The 24199-nt window shown below is 44.8% G+C and overlaps 1 long non-coding RNA gene and 1 other non-coding gene across 5 annotated transcripts in view; one reads left to right on the top strand and one right to left on the bottom strand.

Moving 5' to 3' along the window:
• The window catches only part of LOC122698462, a 38455-nt gene that overhangs the window by 11572 nt on the left and 2684 nt on the right, over window positions 1–24199 (bottom strand). For 3 of the 4 annotated variants that reach the window (XR_006342347.1, XR_006342348.1, XR_006342344.1), the window contains exon 1: window positions 14453–15090. This is a non-coding gene — a long non-coding RNA (uncharacterized LOC122698462). Of the gene's footprint in view, window positions 1–14452; window positions 15091–16619; window positions 16772–24199 lie in introns of those variants that run through there. The other variant, XR_006342346.1, reaches the window with a different exon arrangement.
• Window positions 18383–18454, top strand: TRNAY-AUA. Its single transcript has one exon. It is a non-coding gene; the product is annotated as a tRNA-Tyr (tRNA).

Genomic DNA, 24199 nt, shown 5'->3' on the forward strand with positions numbered 1-24199 from the left:
CTGGTAGCTCAGCTGGTAAAGAATCTGTCTGCAATGGATGAGACCCTGGTTTGATTCCTGGGTCAGGAAGATTCACTGGAGAAGGGATAGGCTACCCACTCCAGTATTCTTGGGCTTCCCTAGTGGCTTAGCTGGTAAAGAATCTGCCCACAATTCGAGAGACCTGGGTTCGATCCCCCTTGAATAGTGTGTACATATTTTATAAAGATAGGTCCAAGCTGTTAATATTGGGTACGTTGAGGAGAAAAAAGGTAGGATGGGGAGCAAGGAGGTTATTCACTTTTCTTTATTCATTTCTGTTTTGTGTGATTTGAGATGGACATATGCATTGCTTTTTTGTAATTTCTGTTTGAATTCCCCAAACAACATAACTAAGCACTGGGAATTCTCAGTTGTACAGGAGCGCCTTTGTCTGTATAGTGAGACAGTTGTGACTTGATTGAAAGAAGTTTTAGTTAGCCACAAGCTGCAGAGAAATCAGTAATTAGTAAACCAACCAACAAACAAAACCAAAAACCAAAAAAAAAAAAAAAAAGTACTCAGTTTGAGACAATGATAATGAAAGCATTACCAAATCAGGTCCAGCTGGCTGCTCACGGCTCAAAACTCAATGGGGGGGGGGGGGGGGAAATGTTGGCAGAAAGGAAAGTTGCTTTGAATCAAGATGCCAGCAATCTGAGGAGATAGTATACTGTGTCCCCCTAAAACCATCTCCAATGATTCTGCTTGGTCATGAAAGTTTTTAACGGGAAAAAAAAAGGAAACAATCTCAGTTAATCATTGAGTTGGAGCTCAGATCCAACTACTGTGTGCAGGCTTGTTGATTTCTTGTGATTTTTTCTTTAAAAGGTTTCTTATTCACAGAGTTTGTTCACGAGATTACTGAAGGGGGAGCAGGGGAAGAGATCTGGTCACCTATTAATTACCTACTGTGTGATCAAAAGGTCTGAAAGGGTTGCTAGGACTGGAGGTGAGCAGAGCATGTGGGTGCACAGATTAAAGTTGGTGACAAGACAGAAGGGTGCCTCCTGCTGAGAGCTCTTTCCTGCAAAAGCTGCTTACAAAAGCATGATTGTATGATAGAGGGTCAGTCTCACTCTTCTTTGTACCAGTCAAGTCAGGGCTCTCTTTCTAGCCTGGGGTGCGGGGATGTAAGACACACGTGGGCAAGCTAGGTGATCGCTGAGGACAAAGGCTTGGAAGGTGAAGGTCTAGCGAGTTCCTGTGAGAGGAGCAGTCTGCTGAGCCTGAAGCAGAGAGAGCAGGTGTGGGGGTGGATGTGGAGAGGAGACCGGTCCGCTCATGGAGCCTCAGAGTCTGTGCCTGAATCACGGTGACCCATCACCTCCTGCTAAGCAGGGAACAGTCCAGCCACCGGGGGTACTGGATGGGGTCAGACTAGGTGATCCTTACATGGCCCCTGTCTAAAATAGTCTACAAGCTGGTCTCAGCAGAACTTCTATGGGCCTGAGCTCAGGGCCTGAGCTCTGGGGTGGACAGACCTGGGGTAGCAACTGGCCCAGCAACCTTGGGGCAAGTTTCTGAACCTCTCTCTGGAAGCCTTAATTTTTCCTGTGTAAGAGAGAGAAAATTAATAATAATACCACCCCGTATTTCATAGACTTATTATGAGAACCAAGTGAGCCAACACGCATTTAGAACTTTCTGTGACGCCTGGCACAATGAATAAGTGCTTAGTAGATGTTAATAGTTTGCTGTCATGATAGTCATCATTGGGGTTGTTACACAACTGCCAGATGACTTTTGGTTTACTGTGTTAATTTTTGGTTAACTTTTCGCCTCCCAATCTTTGACAAAAATCAGACTGGTCTTGGCTGTATTCTTTGTTGTATTCTTTGTCTGTATTCTTGGTTGTATTCTTTCTCTGGAGCTGTTTTCTCACCTATAAAAGACTTCTTGGCACCTGTTGTCTCCATCTATTCAGGCAGATGAGGTATGAAAGACCCTTTTACACTGAGAGTGTAAAAGGCAGGATGCAAATGAAAGGTGACATGGGTACCCAAATCCTGCTCCTCCTTCAACCAATTAAAGTCCTGCTTCTTCTGATCACACAGTACCTCCATTTTCAAGACATCTGGGCATTGTGTCCACCTTGCTGGTGTGGGCTGGTAGTTGAATGGATGTGTCACACCCAAAAGGGAGATCTTGGAGATCAGGGGCTTTGTCTTATGTATTTTCAAGTGAATAACTATAAATAAGAGATGAATTTAAAACTAATCATTGATGCTAAATTCAAGGAGATTGCTGTGTGTCAGATACGGTGCTAGATGCCTTCACACAGAATTTAAATGTAATATCACAGCACCTCTCTAAGGTATGTATCCGTGTTCCCACCCTACTGAGGAAAAACGAAGTTCAGGAAAGTGATTAAGTAGCTCAGTAATGAAAGAAAGAAAGAAAGTGAAGTTGCTCAGTCGTGTCCAACCCTTTGCGACCCCGTGGACTGTAGCCTGCCAGGCTCCTCTGTCCATGGGCTTCTCCAGGCAAGAATACTGGAGTGGGCTGCCATTTCCTTCTCCACCAGTAATGAAGTACCACCCAAGAATCCATATATGAAGAGGCTGACTCTTTCCTATTTTCTTAGTGCTCAGTATCAGCACCCAGTAGGTTCGGAGTAAATATGTAGTATTATTTAGTACCCCTCTCTGATGAATTTATATTTAAGAAACTGTTATTTCTAGAAGCAATAAGGCTAAAATAGACAGCAAAACAAATTACGGATTGTACCCCGCCCTTTCTGTTTAGCCCAAGAGCCCGGCGCTCACGTGGAGCTGTACCCGGGCAGTGGGGGAGGGGAAGCGGGAGGCCCTGCAGGGCCCGGGTTTCCTGCGGGGAAAATCCAAGCGCTGAGTGTCCCGACTTCCTTCTGGTCGATTGTTCTAGGGAAGGAAGGCAAGGGGCCTTCTGTTCTTTCTCCGGAATCCCGTGATGCCCACACTCTACAGCAAGGGGCCCCTGTCCCGCCCCCCAAGCCCCGACACCCTCCCGGGAGCTCTCCAGCTCCTGCTCCTGAGGCAGGGAGAGGTGAGGAGGGAACAAGCGGGTCCTGGTGGGGGTTAGCGTGAGTGTGTGTGTGTGTGTGTGTGTGTGTGTTGTGGGGGTGGGGGGATACAGCTTCCTTCATCTTCTCCTGGATGGCAAATTTAGCTTATCACTTTTTAAGTGATTTTTTGAACTCGGCCTAAGACATCTTGGGGTGCTCCAGATGGAACTGGGCTCACTCTTTCCTTTATTAACCAGAAAAAGGACTGTGAGACCTACCCTTCCCTACAGGTTGCCTAGTCATTCAGTTGCGTCTGACTCTTTGTGACTGCATGGACTTGTAGCCCACCAGGCTCCTGGGTCCATGGGATTCTCCAGGCAAGAACACTGGAGTGCGTTGCCATCTCCTTCTCCAGCCTTCCCTACAGAGGAGTCAGCAAAGGAGACGGCCCAACGCCGTCTCTGGCTTTGACCTCCTGCCACCTGCTTTTCCTCCATCACCTCTAGTCCATCCTCACTGCTGCCGGGGGTGTCAGCTCTCTGCACCACTGAGCTCCCAGGCTAAAGAGAATAGATTTTGTTCTCTCTCAGTTTAACTTCCCAGATTTTTTCTGAGCTAACAGAATTACATTTCAGAGCAAATGCATGCATCTGCATGCAATACAGTCATTTAAAAGAACAGATCTTCAAGTCAGACTGCCCAGATTCAAACCCCAGCTGTGCCCCTGCCCGCTGTGAAATGGGAAGTAGGTCACTTCTCTGCCTCGGCGTCCTCATCTAGAAAATAGTGATAATAAATAATACCAATGGGATTGTTGTGAGGATTCCGTGACTGAATACTTGTAAGGTGCTTAGAACCGTGCCTGACACATGTGTGCCTGCTAAGTCCCTTTGGTCATGTCCGACTCTTTATGGCCCTATGGACCATAGCCCACCAGACTCCTCTGTCCATGGGATTCTCCAGGCAAGAGTCCTGGAGTGGGTTGACATTCCCTCCTCCAGGGGATCTTCCCGACCCAGGGGTGGAACCTGCATCTCTTACATCTCCTGCTTTGGCAGGCAGGTTCTTTACCACTAGCACCACCTGGGAAGCCCCTGGCACATGGTAAGCAGTAGATAATCAGTTATTAAATAACTGCCATAGTATCTAGGTCATCTCTCTTGTTGATCTGGTTAGTTTCTATGTTGCTGGGTCTCCCGGTCGCCCTTACCCTGATGAACTGCTTTCATTTTCTTCTGTTATATAATTCCCAAGCCTTTCTGATATCTGTGGCTCAGACTTCAAGGGAAGAATGGAGAATTCTTGTTACTTTATTCTGGAGGACACTTTTAGCTTCCTTTATTTCCGCTTCTTCATTATAATCTGAATTGGATAACTTTTTATAGCTAAAGACTCATCACCATGTTTTTGTAAACAAAGATGAGTCTACTCCTCACACCCCTGCCATTGGAACAATGGACAATGCCCGTAAATGTGCTCATCGTGTGGAAGTAGCAGTGGGGCTTCCCAGGTGGTGCTAGTGATAAAGAACCTGTCTGCCAATGCAGGAGAACTAAGACACTGGTTCGATCCCTGGGTTGGGAAGATCCCCTGGAGGAGGAAATGGCAACCCACTCCAGTATTCTTGCTGGAAACCCCATGGACAGAGAAGCCTGGCGGGTTATAGTTCATGGGGATCACAAAGAGTCGGACACGACTAAAGTGACTTAACACAGCACAGTAGTCTTTTAATAATTTTGCGTATTCAGAGGAGGAAAAACATTTCCTCTACCCTCTTGCATTCTGAGTCAGGACTGTGACTTAAGCTGACAGATGACAGAGTAACAGGAGAAAAGCATACACATTTTATTTGATATCAGTATTTGTATGTGAAAGAAGTAGAAATCTCTGGGGGCTTGGATACCATTTTAACAAATGGTGATAAATTGTGGAGAGGTGATTAGACAAAGGAAAGGGGATTGGGCTTCTAGGGTGGTAAACTGTGGGAAAGTGAATAGGAAATATATAGGGGAAACTAATGGAAGATAAGGGTTATTTGAATAATGTTTATTTGTGCAAGCTCATTTCCATCTCAACTCCCCATCTCAGGTAATAAGAATGTTCTTTTCCTCCTGGTACCAGGAGGGCACTTTCTCAGGAGAAATGTATGCCCTGCTTTTAGACAGAAAGGACTACTAGAGTGTGAGCAAAAAAAGGCAGTTCTGCTGACTTGAGGGAAACTTCCATGAGGAGGTATTCTGAAGCATTGGCTGTTCTTCAGGGAAGGTGGAGAGAGAATGAAGAGGGGAGAAAAGATGCCTTATGTTACATATTAGGGGATGTGGGGCATCCAGGTCGAGCTCCTGTATCTCCCAAGGGTTTAGCCTGGAGAGAAGAAAATCGATTAGGAATTTCATCCTGTAATCCAAGCGGTAACAATGAGGACCGGGTAGAAGTAAGTGTGTGTGGTGGGGAAGAGGTGGTGCAGAGGAGTGAAAAGAGGCATTTGCAGGAGTGTCTTAAAAGCAAACATAAAACTTGACTTGGGATTGGATGTGAAATCAGAAAGATAAATTAACAGAAAGAAAGAAGAGTTCAGCTTTCAAAATTTGTTAAAACTAGGGGATTTAAGAACTAAAAGGGGTCCCCTCTATCCACACCCCTTTTACAGATGAAAAGTTGAGCCCAGCCCTTTTCTGTAGCACTAAATCATGTTAGTTGGAGGTTTCAGGACCAGGAGTTACATCTCTGGATCCTCAAGCTGTTCCTTTTCCCCATTCCTTCCATTCAAATAAGAGGGTGACCCTGGATTATGGTACTTGGCACTCAGATAAACAGAGGGCTTACACATCCCTGCCCCATCTCAGCCTCCAGGACTCCAGCTTCAGAAAGAATAAACCCTTATACTGGTTTCTCAGCCTCAGCACTATTGACATTTGGACCAGATAGCTCTTTGTTTTGGTGACTTTCCTGTGTACTAGAGGGCGTTTAATGGCACCCTTGCCACTAGGTGCCACTGGCATCCCTCCCCCCACCCCCAGTCATGAGGATTAAAACTGTTTCCGACTCTGCTAAATGTCCCTGGCATGGTGGCGGTGGGGGTACAAAATCACCCGAGTCTGAGAACCGGTGCCTTCCGTCAACATGCTTACAATGAGCTCCATCATTGCATGGGTCCAAACTCATAAACTCTTAAAAACTGAAGCTCTAAGATCATTCCTTGAGAATACAGTGATTAGTTTTTTTTTTCAACACCTTTAGAAAGGTATTTTGTTCATTTATCCAGACCAGTATATACTGTCTGTGTACTATACGCCAGGAGTTAGGCAAGGTTTTAGACACACAGGGGTGAATGAGATGACTTTAAAATGTTTCCCATCGAGGTTAGTGATAAGGTGAAAGTGAATGCTCTCCTCTGGTCCCGAGGGGGATGAGAGAAAAGAGAGAAGGCAGAAAGGATATTGGCAGTCACATATCTTTTTCTCTTTCTGGGAAAACTTGAAGAACATACTGCTGCAGAAGTCAGCATAGGAATTGAGCTGCTGAGAACGTAGACTTTGAAGGCAGATGCACCTGTGTCTGAATCTTGGCCTAATATGACTTGGGCAAATAACCTTCTTAACCTCAGTTTCCTTATCTGTAGAATGGAGACATTAACAATATTCAGCTCGTGATTGTTTTGAAGATTCAAGAAGATAATGCTTCTAAAGCTCTGAGTACAGATCCTGGGACCTGGTAAACACTCAACAGTCCTATTGAAGCATCTCTAATCATTTTTCAGCTTATTTTATACTTAGGAACAAAGGTAACCTCTGGACATGACATATCCTCTGCCACCAAAGACAGGAGGGAGTCACTGGGGTAGTTGCTTCAGCTTCAGCCTTTTGATTGTCCTTTACTTATGGCTTGTTAGTTGCATGTTGCTTTGTTTTGAGGTGTCTTATGATTTATTACTAAATCCTTAATTTCCTGTATGCACAAAAGCAGGGAGAGCATTGAGCATGTTACTGAGAGATTTGCTCATAATGGAAATGAAAGTAGAGGTCATTTTTTTAAACTGAAAGTGAGAAAAAGAATTGTGCATGTGCATCTGAGGTGAAGTGAGAACACGGGACAATGATGCATATCAAGTGCTGAGAACTGAGCTGGGCACACAGTAAGCACTCAAGAAATTTCTTCCATCTTTGTCAACATCATATCATCATCATGTCAAATGAAGAGGGAAAATTATATTTGGAAAATGCTGAACTCATGTATTCTACAGTTATCAGACTGAGGCAAGAAAAAAAAAGAAAAACAGAGTGGAAAAAAAATCGCTACTAGGAGGCCAGAGCAGAGTGTCAACCCTAGAAGCCTCATGCAAATTTAGGAGTAGGCTAGGCTTTGGAAAATGCAAGGGCTTATACATTCCTGTTCGCAGAAAGTGGAACGTGCCACTTGGAGATTTCTATTGCAAGCTATGGGTGATCCATGACTTTAAAGCTCATTTGAATCTGTTCCTCATTAGAAAGAACCTTGGGTGACTGGGGTATGGATCCTATAGACTGCTAAGATACTTATGGAGACCGTCTGGGGATGGACTGTCAATTGCCTCTCTAGATTTCCAAACTGATCTATTTTAAAGAAATATGCCTGAGAGATGTATGAGAGCAGCAAAGAGAAATAGGAATGTCAGAGTGCCAACTAACCCTTCCGTCTGGTGGATATGTGAACGGACATTGCAAGCTTAAACTCGTCTCAATCTTCTTAGATTTACAAATATTATACTAACAACAGCAACTCATGCTTATTGAGCATGTAATGTGTGCCAGACAGTGTTCTAAATCTATCTCATGGACTTTCACCCCAGCTCTGTGAGCTGGGTACTGTTATGTTTCCAGTTTAGCTGAGACACAAGGGATCCAGCTGGTCAGTTGTGCAAGCAAGAGATGAAGTAGGCAGTCTGGTTCCAAAGTCCTTTTAACTACTGAACTTACAAATGGGTTTTTAAGACCTGACCTGCTTTTGAAGTATAAAAGCTTTGTATTATCACGATGACTATCACTATTAGGGAAGCACAGTCATTGACGTCAAGGAGAATTATGACCAAGTCAAAGCCATTTGATTTAGGACAAGCACATCATTGACCCTTGAGTGGGTGGTTTCTGTAAAGCGCTGGGATGACTGCCAGACTGCAAGGGCTAAGGGAGTCAAGGGAGGTGAGAAAAGGGAGGCCCCGATTATAGATCACTTCCAGGGCCTTGGCAGTAACAACCCAGAAAGAAATAGACTTACAGCTACAAGGAGCAGCTAGCCGTGGGAAGGCTGTCTTTCCCTTCTCCCCAAGGCAACGAATGCATGTTGGAGGAAAGGAAAGGGGACTGACGGAAGAGAAGAGGATAAAGATGCTGAAAATGGAGGGAAGGTGTTTCAAATGAATGTCAGGGAAGGGATGGTGCTCAGGGCACTAGTGGAGGGTTTGATGTCCAGCTGTGTTTGGAAGAAATGTTTTGGGCTTTACTTGTTAATGATCCTAGATGAAGCAGTGGTTAAACTTTCAGTAATCTGGACCCACACTGTCCTAAAAGCCCTGGTGTGTATGATCCATTATCTAACTATTTGGAGAGTTGGGTGTATGTCCCACAGCTGCTAATAAGCAGCTCTGTGATCCTGGGCAAAAAAGTCATTTGTTAGGCTTCCCTGGTGACTCCGTGGCAAAGAATCTGCCGGCCAATGCAGAAGACAGAGGTTCAATCCCTGATCCAGAAGAATCCCACATGCCTCAGAGCAACTAAGCCTGCATCCCACAACTACTGAGTCTGAGCCCAGGATGCCCAAGCACTGAGCCCCCGAGCTGCAACTACTGGGCCTGTGTGCCTTAGAGCCCGTGCTCCGTGACAAGAGGAGCCACTGCAGTGAGACGCCTGCACCCCACAACGGGAAAGTAGCCCCTGCTCACCACAACCAGGGACACGAAGGAGCAGTGAGGACCCAGCACAGCCAAAAGTCAATAAATACAATTGTAAGAAGAATTCTTTAAAAAAGTCACTTCTTGTCTCTGAGTCTCCATTTCCCCATCCTGTAAAGTGGGGATTTGAATTCAAGATCCTGGGTCCTTGAAACTTGTAGCAGTACTACCTTTTAATATGAGTAGAAGAAGGTCTTATTTTAGGTGGAGGATTAATACCTCTATTGTGCGATTTTTGTCTGAGTAAGAGAGAGGTCGCAGTCCCTTTCTTCTGTGCTGGAGAGAGAGGTGATCTGACCAGAATTGTAAACTGCTCTGTATTATATTTACAAATGTGTATAATGTTCATTGGGCTTCCCAGGTGGCGCTAGTGGTAAAGAACCCGCCTGCCAATTCAGGAGACACAAGAGATGTGGGCTCAGTCTCTGGGTCCGTCAGATCTCCTGAAGGAGAGCATGGCAACCCTCTCAAGTATTCTTACCTGGAGAATCTCATGGACAGAGGAGCCTGGTGGGCTATGGTCCATGGGGTTGCAAAGAGTTGGACACGACTGAAGTGACTTTGCCCGTGCATACACATTATATTCGTTGAAATTGACTTATTTGTTACCAGGATTCTAAGGGCATCCTTCTAAATGCTATAAAAACTTCGCTCCTTTATTAACTATGTACTTAGCCTCAGGAACATCAAGAAATATTACCAACTTGTTGCTAGAAAATGCTGTGTCTGTCATTCAAATGCACAAGTCCACCCATTAGTCATGGGGTTTCTTATCACCCCAAGAGCCTGGTTCTCAGGAAGGAGGGGCAATCGGTGTATTTATGTTGCCAACCATCAGTTGTTAACAGCATTTATTAAGTAGAATTTCCCCCCAACCACCAGAACTGTAAAATACAGCTCAGCAAAAGCATAGAGTGCCCACTATGTGTTAGGCACCAAACAGGAAAATGGGGACCACAGATATCAGCTTGGCTGATAGAAGCCCGTAACCACAATAAAAACACAAAACAGGAAACCATGATGAATATCTAGTGTGCAGCCATTTGGAACACAAGGGGTGCAACCTTTTAGCTAGAGGTGTGTATTTGTGTGTGTGTATTTGTGTAAAAGGCTGGGTTATGTGGAAGGCACCCAGGGGGAAACCTGCACAAGTGATACTTCTATCTTGCTTGGATGTGTTATTGATCAAAAACCCTTATGCCTGGTGATCCAGCAGCTCAAACCACACACACACACAGAGAAGCAGACTGCTACCTCTGTAGCGTTTTGGTGTATACTTATGGTCCTAAGTCAGCGATCTGATGCAAGATGCAGGCAGTATTCTGCAGTAGCAACTCTCAAAGTGTGGTCCAGGGACCTTTGAAGTTGCCCTCAGGTCCTGTCACACAGGGCCCCCTGCTCTGAAGGGCTGGTGCTCCGTTTAAGGCTGTGTTGTGGCTGTCTTGAAATTGTAAATAACTTTTGAACAAGAGACTTCTCCCTTTTGCCTGCAAATTATGTAGCTGGTCTTAGTTGCTTGAAACCCTTCCATGGGATCCGTGAGTTCAGAACTATCTTATAATAGTGATGATGATGATAATTTTACTATATTATTTGCCTTTTCCACTATCTTTCTCACACAAGTATGTACACAGTGGAGCTTTTCAGAGGCTATATGAATTGGAGCTCTATTGCATCAGATCGAATGCAGAAGCAGATACGAGAATCCAGCTATTTACTCTGAAGCCAGATGTTAAAGAGAGCTGCAGATTTGAAAAACAATGCCACTCAGCTCACCATACATATTTTGCTTTTGGAAAACAGTTTTCATAAATGTATTTTAATTTTGTTAACATGAAATCTTTTTTAAAATGGTTTTTAAGTGAATCAATAAATAGCTATTTAGATTTTCCTCAGTTTTATCTTTTACTATATTAAATATTGGGCTTCCCAGCTGGCTCACTGGGTAAGGAATCTGCCTGCAGTGCAGGAGATTCAGGAGACATGGGTTCAATTCCTGGGTCAGGAAGATCCCCTGGAGGAGGACATGGCAGCCCACTCCAGTATTCTTGCCTGGAGAATGCCATGGACAGAGGAGCCTGGTGGGCCAAGGTCCATAGGATCGCAAAGAATCAGACATGACTGAAGTGACTGAGCATGCATGCATATTAAATATCAATAGACACAACTCACAAAACCCAAAAATTCTGAGGATCATCAATAAGTTTTAAGAGTATAAAGTGATTCTGATTCCAAAAAGTCTGAAAGCTATTTAAGGCTGTCTGAAAGCTATTCAAGGCTTTATAGGTATTTACTTTTTCTCTTATAGGAAAGAAATCATTGAAGGAATGTGACCAAAAGATACAGTGTGCTTGTTTATACTTATACTAGTCAGGGTTATCCAGAGAACCATAGCCAATAGGAGAGATTATATACATAAATGGAGATTTATTATAAGAATTGGCCCAAATGACAACAGAAGCAAGCCAAGAGGCTGGAGACCCAGGAAAGCCAGTGGTGTAATTCGGCCCGAGTCTGAAGGCCCGAGAGCCAGGAGCACTGATGTCCAGGGGCAGGAGAAGAAGGAAAATTGGCCCTTCTTCTGCCTTTTCAGTCCATTCATACCCTCAGTGGATTGCAAGAGACCACCACATTGGAGAGGGCGATCTTCTTTACTCAGGGTTCCTGTTCAGATGCAGATCTCTTCCAGAAGACCTTCACAGACACATTCAGATATAATGTTTCACCCGTTGTCTAGGCACCCCTTAGCCCAGTCAGGATGACACATAAAATTAACCATCACACTTGTTCATTTATGTAGGTAAATCTATGTCTAGGAATCTAAAATATGACACAAAGGAACCTATGAAACAGAAACAGACTCACAGACGTAAAGAACAGACTTGGGATTACCGAGGGGGTGGGTGGATGGGAGTTTGGGATTAACAGATGCAAACTATTATATTGGGCTGGCCAAAAGGTTTGTTCAGGTTTTTCCATAGTATCTTATAGGAAAACCCAAATGAACTTTTTGGCCAACCCAACACACAGGCTGGATAAACAACAAGGTCCTATTGTATAGCACAAGGAGCTATATTCAATATCCTGTGATAAACCACAGGAAGTGAAGTTGCTCAGTCATGTCCAACTCTTTGCAACCCCATGGACTGTAGCCTAACAGGCTCCTCTGTCCATGGGATTTTCCAGGCAAGAAAACTGGAGTGGGTTGCCATTTCCTTCTCCAGGGGATCTTCCTGACCCAGGGATTGAACCCGGGTCTCCCACATTGAAGGCAGACACTTTACACTTTAAGCCACCAGGGAAAAATATAATAATAGGCTACCTGGAGTGGGTAGCCTATCCCTTCTCCAGGAGATCTTCCCAACCCAGAAATCAAACTGGGGTCTCCTGCATTGCAGGTGGATTCTTTTCCAGCTGAGCTACCAGGGAAACCTGTAAATCAACCATACTTCAATAAAATAAAATTTTAAGAAATCTACCTCTATTTAAAGATGAGACAGACACAACCTTTTCTTTACCCTTGAACTTCTTCACAATTTCCCAACATGTCATCTAACACAAATCGCTTGTTTCTACTTGTTTTTCTTTCTTTGGATAAGCTTCAGAATGGCAGGTTCTGGTTTTCTTCTAGCCATGGGAGCTTCCCAGAATAGAACGGCTGCCCTGAGAGGCAGCGAGCATCTCGTCCCTGAAAGGGTCCAGCCAGAAGCCACTTCTGGAGTGGGTGCTGGAGAAGATTTGGGCATGAGGCAGAGAGTTGGGTGAGTGACTTCTGAGGTCCCTTGACCTTCTGGAGCATTAGTTGATGAGAGGGTCTTCCCTTACCTAGTCCAGACTCACAGGGCTGAAGTCATAGCGAATGGTATACGTATCTTACAAGGAAAAAAGAAAGGAGGGAGAGAAGATAGAAGAAGAAAAAAGGAAGCAGAGAAGAAGAGGAAGAGGAAAAGGAAGGAGAAGAAGAAGAAAAAAAAAAAAACAAGAAAGGAGGAGAAAACGGATATTCCATCAGACCAAAGCATTGCAGCAGTCACTAGGGTTTCCGGTCTTGCATGCAAGGAAGCAGGCACCAGCTGGAGTCTGAGAAGAGGACTTCTGAGTGACTGACGCAAGGGAGAACCGGGTAGGCAGGGCAGGGTGGGAATGAGAATTGCATGTTCTCATTCTTATGACTCTGACTCACTAGATGGACAGTTTTTTAGGTCACTGATTCCTCCCTTCCCTTTTTAAGGCCCCTTTCCTCCACTTTTAGCACCAAAGCGCTGACGTGCTTTCCTCACTTGTCTTTTGGAGATCCATCTTGTGATGGAACGCTAAGGTGCTTGGCTGATAATAGTTGAACACATTACCCTTGGAAAAGAAACAAGGGGAGACAGTATCTTCACCACCAGGAACAAGTCTCCCAAGCAGGAAATCTTAGACTCTGGGCAAGTAAAATAGATATTTTCAGGATAAGGACTTTTTTTTCTAGAACTTCTCAAACCATACCTGCTGTTTTTAAGGGGTCATCAGAGATGGGTCCCTTTCTCTCTCCATCTGTGTTTCTTTCTTCATTTATACTCTTCCTCTATTCTTCCATAACAGCTTTTCCTAAGCCTCTATGATATCCCAGGGGACTTCTCAGATGGTTCAGTGGTAAAGAATCCACCTGCCAATGCAGGAGATGCGGGTTCAATCCCTGGGTCAGGAAGATTCCCCGGAGGAGGAAATGGCAACCCACTCCAGTATTCTTGCCTGGAGAATCCCATGGACGGAGGAGCCTGGTGAGCTACATGGTGTCGCAAAGACTCAGAAGAGGACTGAATGACCAATCATGCATGATTGTATCCCAGGCATTGCCTAGGTTTGGTGATTCGAAAATAAATTACCCAGCATCACTGATTTCCTGATTTGTGAGCAGAGAACAGGTGAACTGATCTCTGTAAGGCACTGACGCAAATGCTGCAAGGGAGGGTGTGCAGGGCAGGGTGCCCGGGGTAGATGCAAGGGAGGGTGTGCAAAGTGCTGGGCAGGCCGCCTGGGGTGGAGAAAAGGGACAATCCTGACCTGGCGCCTGGAGGGGGAAGTGGTATTTTATAAAGGAGAACAGGGCGCTCCAGGCCCAGAGGGGTTAAGTGATATGCCCAACTTCACAGCGCTGCCCTGCTGGACCAGCCCTGAAATCCAGTTCGTCTTCATTGCCTGGACCCTTGATCTAAATGCAGTCCCACCTTTCCAAGAATGCAGGCAGCTCAGGGTGACTTGGTGCATTGCAAGGCAAATGAAAAGAAAGCGTAGCTAGAGATGAAGCTGGGATCCAGCCAGCTTATCGTATTCCTCTAGTCACACTGGCAGCAGAATAAGGAGGTGACCAGGGGCCAGGAAAAAGTAAAACCCAGTGTTTCAAGGGGCTGTTCAGTTATATTCATGTTACAAGATGTTCAGTGTATATTCACTGAGTCCCTGCCCTGTGCCCAGACAGAGGTCGCTCCCACCGCGTCTCTGAGCTCACTTCCATCCAGCAAGGCTGGGGGTAGACTTACTGTGCTAAGCAGGATCCACTGTTAATAGTGCAGGGTCACTTCTACAGATGCTATGGTTGCTGCTTCTCATGCTTCCTTTGAGGACCTTGTGCCCCTTCTCCTAACAACCTCCTTTCCTTCCTCTGACTCCCTCTGTTAGAGGCACAGAAGGGCACTTTCCTGCAAAGTCAGGAGGAGGGGCCCCAGCTCCTAGACCAGTGGAGTAAGCTGCCAGCTTCAACAAAAGAGACTTGGTTTCACTTCCCAGCCTTTACCTGGCTGATACTGACTGAGTGCTTACTGTTCCAGAAACAGCCAGGGCCCAGGGAGAAGGGCTTACCCTCCCACAAGAATGCAAAGAAACAATTGGCTATTAATTTCCAGTAGGATGAGCAGAAAGCCTTTCAGCCAGGAAATCTAAATTGAACAGCAATTAAGTCTTTCAAGCTCCCTGACCCCCGTTTAACTTCCAGGACTGCAGATGGCTCTGAGTAGGAACTTGGAGATCATTTTAGCCACTGGTCTTGGGAGGGTATTTCACCTTTAAATGAGGTGCCTGCCTGTTCCCACGGGGCCGCATCCTGTAGGGGTTAAGCCTAAGGGCTAGGGAGCAGAATGCCTGGGTTTGAGTCCCAGCTCTGCCATTTGCTGTGTGACTTTGGGCAAGTTATTAAGTTCTCTGTGCCTTGGTTTTCTCATCTATGAAATGGAAATAATAGTACCAGCCTCATACTGTGTTGATAGCTCAGTTGGTAAAGAATCTGCCTGCAATGCAAGAGACCCCAGTTTGATTCCTGGGTTGGGAAGATCCTCTGGAGAAGAGATAGGCTACCCACTCCAGTATTCTTGGGCTTCCCTAGTGGCTCAGCTGGTAAAGAATCATCCTGCAATGCTGGAGACCTGGGTTCGATCCCTGGGTTGGGAAGATCTCCTGGAGAAGGGAAAGGCTACTGACTCCAGTATTCTGACCTGGAGAATTCCATAAACTATATAATCCTTGGGGTCTCAAAGAGTTGGACACGACTGAGCAACTTTCACTTTCATACAGTTTTACTGTATTTTGAGGATCAAATGAGTTGGTATTGGTGATGTGCTTAGACCTATGTAAACATCTTTAAGGGTTAAATTAATAAAGCAAATATCATTATCCAGCTGTGTGTGGTACCTGCCTGTCTTTTCCTTCTCTTGGGATGTCTGTAATTGGCCAGATGGAATAGATGTAGCCAAGAGGTTACAAACAAGAATTTGGGCAGTCAAACTGCCTCAGTTCCGGCTTCCCAGGTGGCACAGTGGTAAAGAATCCGCCTACCAATGCAGAAGACACAGGAAATGAAGGTTCAGTTCCTGGGTCACAAGATCCCCTGGAAGTTAGAAATGACTACTCATTCCAGTATTCCTGCCTGGAAATTTTCATGGACAGAGAAGCCTGTTGGGCCTCAGTTCATGAGGTCTCCAAGACATGATTGAGCATGCACACTACAACTAGAATAGCTGACTCCATTCAAATCCTGACTCCACCACTTAGTTAGAGGTTGTCATCTAATTTCTCTGCTCCTCAGTTTCTGCATCTATAAAATGGGTTTGTGATTGTCCTGACTTCTAGGATGGTCATGGGGAATGAGCTGTGTCAGTGCAGTAAGTGACACGTAGTAAGTGCTCACTAAATTTTATCTGGCAGTATCAAGCACCACCCCCCACCCCCACTAAAAGTGCTACGTCAAAACAGCAATTGTGATTGCACAAGTAATAATAATGCCAAAGCTAACATACAGAGCACATGTGGCCAGAACCTCAAGCCAGCCCCTTGAAGCTGGTTGTGTGCTAGCTAACCAAAATCTTGGCAGTCGGCGAGTCATGGGGGAGCTAAGCTATTTGGCATTTAAGTCTTGGCTGTCCTGCTCATCAGAGGTGTAATATTAGGCAAGCGAGCATCTCCAAACCTCAATTTGTTTCCTTCCTCCCACTCTTCCTTCCTTTAATAAATATTTTTAAGTGTCTACTCAGTGGAGGCACAATGCTAGGTTCTGGGTATTCCCCAAATGGACAGGCCCGTGATGCATCACAGGAAGGCTGTACAATGAAGCAGGTCACCCACTGTCTGCTGGGAGCCTAGCCTGCACGTGGTACCTCCGTGCTCTCAGCAAATATGGCTGCTCATCTAATTCACTATCAAATGCCTTGATCTCACCTGCATCTGCTCTTGTCTGCCTTTCTCCTGACAGAGGTGACTGCTTCTTATTCTTTTCTCCAGCCCAGATGAGATGCGTAGGTCAAAAAGAGTGACTGTGAAGGTTATTCATTTTGTTTCTGCAGTCACAGCGAAGCAGGCAGACTTTTTCCCTGTAAATTTAGGATACTATCAGTATATTCGTCATCCAAGAAATTAAAAAGCTGAAAGCAGAATCTGCCAAGAAGACTCTACTACTACCTCTCCTTGATCTTATTTAGTCCTGGGCTGCTGTCTTTAAAGCAAATTTGACCGGCATGCAATTCTTCAGCACTGTACCAGTTGTGTTCTATGGAAAATTATATCCTTAAACTGTTAATAGTATTCCATGAAAGAAGTGAAATTATTGAGTGTTTCTTTCCTGCAGACCACCCCCAAGATCTTAACATACAGATGCATGTTGCGATATTGTATGCTGTATTTCCAAAGATTGTTTGAGTGAGGAACCTTTCTCCAGCGACACTAGCAACATCTTGTGGCTTACTCTTCCTCAGAGAAGAGTTTGAGAAATGTCCTAAGTTAGACTTCACTGATGAAAGTCATGCAGAAACACCCAAACTCTGGTAATATGAGTACCAAACTTAGAAGAGGTGGAACAGACATTGAGTGATGTCAATTCAGAACTGCCTGCCCCAGTTAATGCCAGAGAGTGAACAGAGAATTCTCTGTGCACTGTGGCCATCCACACTCCGGCTTGGCTTACCATGACCGAGTTGCTAGGGATAGCTGTCCAAGTGGACAGGGTATCCTGGCCTTGTTTACTTTCTCCTACTGCAGAATTCTCCTTATTTCCCACGTCCAGCAGAAAACCTCCCTACAGTTGGTGGTTTGGATGAGAATATTTATCTTCCCCAAACAGCTCTGCAACTTCCTCTCCCTAAACTGGGAGGCCAAGATGACTCAGGGTAGGGAAGAACTTACAGTGAGAAAGAAAACACTGTTATTTGTGGTTATTTCTACTTCTGACAAGTTGTGTGACCTTGGGAAAGGACTCAACCATTCACTTAAGCCTGGATTTCTTCATCTGTACAATGGGGATAATAATAGCACCCATGTCACAGGGTTTGTGGTCTGAGGAGTGTGCTACTACATGCAAAGCACCTAACACAGTGCCAGCACATCGTATGTCTGCAATTAATATTAATGTCAGTTGTATCTGTTGCTATTGTAGATTCCACGTGTGTGTAAGAGACAGAGAGAGAGAAAGCAAAAGAATGAAGAAGAGAGGAAAGTGGGAGGCATATGATGCAATGTTTAAGGTATAATGGGAATTCCATCTTGCAGAGGAAGATTTAGATTAAAACGGCCAGTGAATAAATTTCCTACTAATTATCTCTTTCACTTAAAGAGATAACTTATCAATGTGATACTAGGCAGAGTCCTGGAAAACAAGATTACTGGTTGAAGTGAAGTGAAGTGAAAGTTGCTCAGTCAAGTCCAACTCTTTGTGACCCCATGGACTGTAGTCTGCCAGGCTCCTCTATCCATGGAATTCTCCAGTCCAGAATACTGGAGTGGGTAGCCTTTCCCTTCTCCAGGGGGTCTTCCCAACTCAGGGATCAAACCCAGGTCTCCTGCATTGCAGGCTGATTTTTACCAGCTGAACCACGAGGGAAGCCCAAGAATACTAGAGTTGGTAGTCTATTTCTTCTCCAGCGGATTTTCTCAACCCAGGAATCCCTGGTTATACATTAATTAATACCTTAGTTTATATATCAGAGACTTCCCAGGTGGCTCAGATGGTAAAGAATCTGCCTATAATGCAGGTGACCCAGGTTCAATCCCTGGGTTGGGAAGATGTCCTGGAGAAGGGCATGGCAACTCACTCCAGTTTTCTTGCCTGAAGAATCCCCATGGACAGAGAAGCCTGGTGGGCTACAGTCCATGGGGTCGCACAGAGTCAGACACGACTGAGTGACTGACATTGTCACTTATACACCAGGCTCTGGAGAATTTAGTCAGCATGAGTCGGTCCTCAGAAGCTTACTTTGCATGGGATACACCTTGTGGCTGCATCATGGCACCCAGGATACTGAATTCAGTGGTTAGAGACTTGTGAGATGGGTGATGATTCTAAGGAAAGAGGGATAGATTGCCTTGAGGGATTTTTTCCAATCAGGCCTTTTGACTATAGCCTAGACAGACTCTCTTGACCAGCAGTCTTTCGCTGGACAAGACCATCTCTTTTACTTTGCCTGTTGAAAAAATAATTTTATTTATTTGTTTTTGGCTGGACTGGGTCTTTGCTGCTGCGCAGGCTCTTCTCTAGTTTTGGCATGCAGGGGCTACTCTTTCTTTGTGGTGAACAGGGTCTCATCGCGGTGGCTTCTCTTGTTCAGAGCACGCACTCTAGGGCGCTTGAGCTTCAGTAGTTGGGGCCTGTGGGCCCACTAGTTTATGTTCCCGGGCTCTGGAGCACAGGCCATGTGGGATCTTCCCCGATCAGGGACTCAACCTGAGTCACCTGCACTGGCAGGCAGATTCTTTACCACTGAGCCATGAGGGAAGCCCTCCCTCCGCCTTTTTCTTTATCCTCTTTAACACTCCTCCTCCTCTCCCTCTGCCTACCCCAACAGAAATTAGCATAAACTCATTGCTGCTTTTTCCGTTTGTCTTTGGAATGCAGACTACTATCTTTTGTTGTTACATTTATGTGATTCTGCTCCTTATTTTTATCTATTTTTGAAGCGGGAGCATGTGAAAGTCATATTTTAGAATTACCATTTTATTGCCATATTCTTGGACCACTTGTAAAAGTCTCCTTTATACTCAGCAGTACTTTTTTAATATAAGAGTATATTTGCATTGTAGTAATACAGTAAGCATTGGAGTATAAAGAAAGGTCGAAACACATGTGAACCAAATTGGAAATCAAGCACAATACTAGACTTTACCGTGAAGGAATTGGGATTATTTATCAAGGGAAACAAATGTTATGGACAATAAACACACAACAGTCTCTTGCTTTGAATATGGCACCTCATTACTTTTCTATTGCTGGTAAATGTCCTACAGTGTGACAAGCACTATGCCAAATATTTCACATATCTCTCATAAGCTTCATTTAGACTTTCTAATATCCCTGAAAATCAGGTTGTATCTGCAACTGAGACTCATGGATTAAGGAACTGCCCTGAAATGATATGCGGTGCGTGCGTGCTCAGTCAAGCCAATGCTTTGCAACTCTGTGAACTATAGCCCACCAGGCTCCTCTGTCCATGGGATTTCCCAGGCAAGAGTACTGGAGCCAGATGCCATTTCCGACTCCAGGGGTTCTTCCTGACCCCAGGATCAAACTTGAGTCTCTTGCATCTCTTGAATTGGCAGGTGGATTCTTTACCACTGGACCACGTGGGAAGCCCAACCTGAAATAATACTCTTAATACTAGTCTAGATCAAAGTTTAAGCTTCTTCCCCACAAGGGAACATTTCTCGACTGTAAGATGTAGATTATCCTAGAAGGGAGGACTGTTTTGGTCAAGATAACTATGTTACAGAAGACAGCCTTACCCATACTCTGCTCTTAAATAAAAGAGGCCTTTCACAGACATAAGGCCAAGTCAGGCTTTGTAGGATCTGGGGCCAGAAAGAGTTCTCTCTCCATCCTTCTCTCTCTCCCTCCCTCTCCCCCTTGCCCTCTATCTATGTGTGTGTGTCTGTTTGTGCACATGTATACATGTGTGACTTTTCTGTTGGGAGATCCTCACCATCGGAGAATTCATTCATTCATTCATTCATTCATTCATTCATTCCTTCAACAAGTATTTGAGTTCCTATGTGACATGACAGTCATGGATAACCCGGACAAGTAGTTCCGGCAGAATAGAGAACACAAAGCCTGATTGGAGAGGGTCGAAGAATGAAAAAGAGAAGACATATTAGCAACGAAGAATATGGAAAACTCTTTCAAGGTGTTTTGCTGTAAATAAATTGGAAGGGGAGGGGAGGGGAACATCCTACCAGCTCCACTAGGAGATGGGGAATGTGAGGGATGGGATCAGTTGCACAGTGGAGGGTTTAGCCTCAGAATCGGCATTGGCGGTTCATCTCCAGCAACAGGAGTGAGGCAGAATATGGCTGCTGATTATAGCAAGGGGATAGGTACAGCAGTGGCGATAAATGTGTCAGGCTGCTAAACAAATACCATAGACTTGGGAGCTTAAACAACAGACATCCGTTTACTCAGAGATGTGGGGGCCAGGAAGTCCAAGATCAAGGAACCAGCACATTTGATTCTTGGTGAGGGCTTTTTGCATAGCGTGCGGATGCCGCCATCTTGCTGTGTGTTCATATGGCTTTTCCTTGGTGGAGGGAGTGTGTGAGACAGAGAAAGAGGCAGTGAGACATACAGACATTTCAGTTTTGTGTCCTTTCCTCTCTTTATTAAGGCATTTTTCTTTTTGCGAAGGGCCTCAACCTCATCACCTCATATAGCTTTAATTAATTCCTTAAGGCCCCACCTCCAAATACCATCACATCAGGGGTTGAGGGTTCAACATATGAATTTGGGGGGATACAAGCATTCAGTGCATAGCATTGTGGAAATTGTTGTTAGATGTTCCTATATTATCATGCAAAGAAGGAAGGAAGGTTCTCTGATGTGAGTGAGGATGTGGAGGGAAATTTTGGAATGTAGGAGACAATAGAAGTGTGAAAAGGCTAGACACATTTGGTGTGGGTGCTGAGCAGCATTAAGGGCCCCGGAGGGTGATGGATGTGGATACACAGTTGCCTGTATTTCTCCACTTATGTTTATATTGATGTAGGCACTGCTGCTGCTGCTAAGTGGCTTCAGTTGTGTCCGACTCTGTGCGACCCCATAGACAGCAGCCCACCAGGCTCCTCTGTCCATGGGATTCTCCAGGCAAGCATGCTGGGGTGGGTTGCCATTTCCTTCTCCATGTAGGCACTGTGCAGAGGTGAATTTGATGAAACAACCTTAATTTAGCAAAGCAATGAAATGAGAAAGGTGCGAAGGAGTCTAGGATGTATGGGAAGAAGTTAATATGATAATGGACTCTAAGCTGAATGAGGAGAGAAGTGAGGATATGAAGGGTTAAGTGCCATGAAAAGATACTATTTGGCTGTCCAAAAAGTTGAATTTGTTGGCCAACCCAATACATCCCAGTGAGTTGAAGAATTATGAGAGGCAGGGAACTAGAGGGAGAGAAGTGGAAAGTTAGAGAGCCGGTCAGGGTGGTGATAGGAAATGACAAGGTCAAGGCTGACCATCAGTGTGGGTGGCTGTGGTAGAATGAAGGGAAAGGTCATTGAAACTGGGGTTAAGGAACTGAGCTTCCAGGATACTGGAAGAAGTCTTTCTGTGGATATTGAAATCACCAAGATAATTCTTCAATGGATATTGAGTGGATATTGAAACCATCAGAGGCAGAGTGACCTTGAACAAAGAGTCAAGGCTTCCAGGAAAGAGGAGACTAACTGGGAGACTGCATTGACCACAACAAGGAGGGAGAGTGGGTAGGATGGTCTGATGGTTTGATGGGATGTTTAGGGAGGGACTGTGGTCTGGAAGTGGCACAAGGAACAGAGAAAACAAATACGCTCCCTTGAAGTCCAGGGATACAAGGACTGTGGGGGAGAAACCGCCTCCATCTGAGAAGGTTTTGGAGGAGGGAAGGGCCTCAGGGGAGAACCAGTGTTCATTCAGAACAGTGATTCTCAAAGCGTAGTTAAGGAACCCCAGGGAGCCTCTAAAACCCTGTCAGAGATCCATAAGTCAAGAAGTGTTTTCATCATAGCATTAAGATACTATTAGCCTCTTTGCTCTCCTTCTCTCACAAATCTACTGTGGAATTTTCCAGAGGCTACGTGATGTGCGATAACACAACAGATTGAATGCAGGCGTGCAGAAGACTCCACCTGTCTTCCGTTAAGCTGGAAGTTGAGAGATGTGCAGAAATGTAAAACAATGCCATTCTTCCCGGGACTTAAAAAAATGTATAGGTATATTATATGTATATGTATATGTATATACATATTTTATGGATCTAGCCCAAACAATTTTTTAAAATTTTTATTTATTTATTTTTGGCTGCACTGGGTCCTCGTTGCTCTACTTGGGTTTTCTCCTGTTGTGAGGGGCTGCTCTCCAGTTGCAGTGCATGGGCTTCTCATTAAGGTGGCTTTTCTTGTCGCAGGGCACGGGCTCCGGGTGTGCAAGCTACAGCGATAGCATCACACGGGCTTGGCAGTTGTGGCACATGGACTGAGTTGCCCCTTGGCACATGGAATCTTCCCGAAAAAGGGGTTGAACCCGTGTCCCCTGCACTGACAGGCAGATTCTTAATCACTGGGCCACCAGGGAAGTCCTAGCCCAAACAATCTTAAGTTCAAGTCTGTCATATTGCACAAGTCCCGAAAGACATCATTCACGCTGTGGTCTAAGTGACCGATGCTTTTTGCAGTTATGTAATACAGAAGCTGTCATGTGAGAACCTTCTCTGTGCGTGTCCATATCTTACTTCCGCATTGCTTCCTCTGGCATCTTTTCATCATAGTCTCAACATATCAATGTATTGCATTTAAAATGTGTTTAAATGGTGCCATGTTTGGAGGATGTGTTCAACGAGAGCATTTATTTCCCTATTCCCTCCCACCAAAATGTGTGTAGGGACATAAATCAATTTCCCTCTCTACTGGATAATTCTCATCAACCTTTAAAACATGTCTTGCTGTTTATCACCATTTATAAATTAACTGTCAGACAATCAAACCAACAGACTGTCTTTCGACTCTGTACCTTCTAGGTACAGCTCCATTTCTCTGCTCCCCTTTATAACAAAACTCTTTGAAAGAGTTGTTAGTATTCCCTGTCTCCACTTCGATTTTCTTTCTCTTCCCAGCTCACTCTGATGGAATTTCCTTCCATTCCACTCTGCTGAAAGAACCCTTATCAAGATCAGCATCAACCTCCATTTTGCCAAAGAAACGTTAATTCTGTTTTCATTTTAACTCACTTTTTGACAGTGTTGAACATACTTGATCAATCCTTCCTTCTTCATACATCTTCTTGAAGTTTCTGTATCACACGTTCTAGGATTTCCCTGTCTCGTTAGGAGCTCATTTCTTTCCATTCTTCTGCTGGTTCCTCCTCTTTTACTAGACTCCTCTATTCTTCCCGATTTCTCTTTTCCATCCATACTCTCCAAGGCCTCAAACCTAGTCCCTTGGTTTTCAGTACCATCTATATACACTGAGAGGGCTCTTATTTCTCTCTCTAACTCTAAATGCCATCTCATATATTCCAGCGTCTCTTTGACATCTCTGCTTGGCTCTCACTTTAGGCATCTCAAACATAACATGGCTAAAGCAGACATACTAATTCTCCTTCTAACCTCAGCCTCCATCCTGTCCTTCCCATGCCAGTAGATGGTATCACTCTCCATCCCGTTGCTCTAACAAAGAGTGGAAGCATATCCCATGATGTCTGTCATTTCTTCATATGTCCATTAGAAAGTCCCATCATCTCTAATGTCTTACAAACATTTTTGCTTCAAACCTAATCCAAGCTTCATCACCTC

Source organism: Cervus elaphus, chromosome 1 (genome assembly GCF_910594005.1).
Source record: "Cervus elaphus chromosome 1, mCerEla1.1, whole genome shotgun sequence".
NCBI lineage: Eukaryota > Metazoa > Chordata > Mammalia > Artiodactyla > Cervidae > Cervus > Cervus elaphus.